Raw genomic sequence first — 2,500 nt, 5'->3', positions numbered from 1 at the left:
ATTAATTAGAAATTTGCTTTATAAGCATTCTAATAAACCTTTGATGTTTCGAGCGCATAATGTAGAATAAATAACCGTGGCTTGCCCTTGAAATGACAAGGAGAGGGGGTGAGAGGGGGAGGGGAGGGAGAGGGAGAGGGGAGGGGGAGGGGGGGAGGGAGGGGGGGGGAGAGGAGAGAGAGAGAGAAGAGAATGGGGAGAGATGAGAGAGAGAGGTTGCTGAGAGGGGAGAGGAGATTGAGCGAGGAGAGAGAGACGAGAGAGAGAGAGAGAGAGAGAGAGAGAGAGGGAGGACTTAGTGAGGGGATGACAGGGCGGGAAAAAAGCGGGGGGGAGGGAGGGAGGAAAAGAGGGATAGAGCTGGGGAGTGAGAAAGAAAGGAGAGAGTGAGGGGTGAGAGTTTGACGAGAGTGGAGAGTGTTTAGAGTGAGAAAGGGAGTGGTGTGTGTGCGTGTGTGTGTGTGTGGTGTGGTGTGTGTGTGTGTGTGTGTGTGTTTTTATGTTGTGTGTGTGTGTTGGGGTTTTTATGGTGTGTGTGAGAGTTTGTGTGTGTGTGTGTGTGTGTGTGTGTGTGTTGTGTGGTGTGTGTGTGTGTGTGTGTGTGTGTGTGTGTGTGTGGTGTGTGTGTGAGTGTGAGGTGTGAGGGGTTGAGAGTGTGAGGGGTGTGAGAGTGAGATAGTGGGAGACAGATAGAGAGTGGGAGACAGACAGAGAGAGGGAGACAGGCAGAGAGAGGGAGATAGATAGAGTGTGGGAGACAGATAGAGAGTGGGAGACAGATAGAGTGAGGGAGATAGATAGAGAGAGGGAGATAGATAGAGAGAGGGAGATAGATAGAGAGAAGGAGATAGATAGAGAGAGGGAAACAGTTAAAAAGAGAGAGAAGAAATAGGGGAGAGGGAGAAGATAGAGAAGGGGAGACAGATGGAGAGAGGTAGATAGCGAGAGAGAGATAGAGAGAGAGAGTGAGAGATGGAGATAGATAGATAGGTGAGAGAGAGAGAGAGAGAGAGGAGGGTGATTCGAGAGAGAGAGAGAGAGAGAGTGAGTGTGAGAGAGTGTGAGTGTGAGTTGTGAGTGTGAGTGTGAGTGTGGAGCGAGTGGAGAATTGAGTGAGTGAGTGAGTGAGTGGGAGAGAATGGACGGAATAAGAGTGAGATGCAGAGACGGGGGGGGGGGGAGAAGAGAGAGAGAGAGAGAGAGAGAGAGAGAGAGACGAGAGAGAGAGAGAAAGAGAGGGAGAGAAAGAGAGGAGAACGAGAACGAGAGAGAGAGAGACGAGAGAGGACGAAAAGGAGAGGAGAAGAGAGAGAGGAGGGGAGAGAGAGAGGGGGGGGGGAGGGGGAGGGGGGGGTGAGGGGAGAGAGAGAGAGGAAGGAGGAAGGAAGATGAGAGAGAGAGAGAGGAGAGAATGGACGAGCGCAGAGAGGGGGGGGGGAGAGAGAGAGAGAGAGAAAGAGAAGGAGAGAGAGAGGGAGAGAGAGAGAAAGGAGGGAGAGAGAGAGGGGAGAGGGAGAGAGGGAGAGAGAGAGGGGAGGGGAGGGGGGGGAGAGGGGGATGGAGAGAGAGGGGATGAGGGGGAGAGAGGGGAAGGGGGAGGAAGAGGGAGGGGGGAAAAGGGGAGAGGACGGGAGGGGGGGAAGAGGGGGGGAGAGAGAGGGAGAGGGGGAGAGGGGAGGGGAGGGGGAGAGGAGAGGGGGGGGGGAGGGGAGAGGGATGAGGGAGGGGAGAGGGGGGGGAGGAGGGGAGGGGGGGGGAGAAGGAGGAGAGGGTGGAGAGGGAGAGGGGGGAGGAGGGGAGGGGGGAGAGGAGAGGAGGAGGGGAGAGAGAGGAGAGGGAGAGAGAGAGAGGAGGAGAGAGACAGGGAGGGGAAGGGGGTGGGTTGGAGGGAGGGGGTGGGAGGAGGGGGGAGGAGGGGGGAGAGAGAGGAGGGGAGAGAGTGGGGGGGAGACGAGAGGGGAGGGGGAGAGAGGAGGAAGGGGGAGGAGAGGGAGAGGGAGAGGGGGAGGGTGAGATGAGGAGAGGGAGAGGGGACTGAGAGAGGGAGAGGGGGACGAGAGAAGGAGTGGAGGGGAGGGGACGTGGAGAGGGAGAGGGAGAGATGAGAGGGATAGAGCGGCGAGGAAAGGGAGAGGGGGGAGAGAGAGGGAGAGGGGGAGGGAGAGAGAGAGAGAGAGAGAAGAGAGAGAGGAGAGACGAAGAGAGAGAGAGAGAGAGGAGGAGAGAGAGGGAGGGGGGGGGGGGGAGGGAGAGGGAGGAGAGACGAGACAGAGACAGAGACAGAGACAGAGATAGAGACAGGCACAGGCACAGACACAGGCACAGGCACAGGCACAGGCACAGGCACAGACACAGACACACAGACAGACACACTGACTGACTGATTGGGGGAAGAGGACAGTGGGTGATGGAAAACGCGGGACAGAGAGAGGTGATTTCAATGCGTCAACCATAACTACTGTTTACTTGCATACTGAGAGTCGTATAAATTGTCCCCAAA

Source organism: Penaeus chinensis, chromosome 10, assembly GCF_019202785.1.
Source record: "Penaeus chinensis breed Huanghai No. 1 chromosome 10, ASM1920278v2, whole genome shotgun sequence".
In the NCBI taxonomy this organism is placed as follows: domain Eukaryota; kingdom Metazoa; phylum Arthropoda; class Malacostraca; order Decapoda; family Penaeidae; genus Penaeus; species Penaeus chinensis.
The sequence above is the reverse complement of the archived record's forward strand: the minus strand, read 5'-3'. Positions refer to the sequence as shown.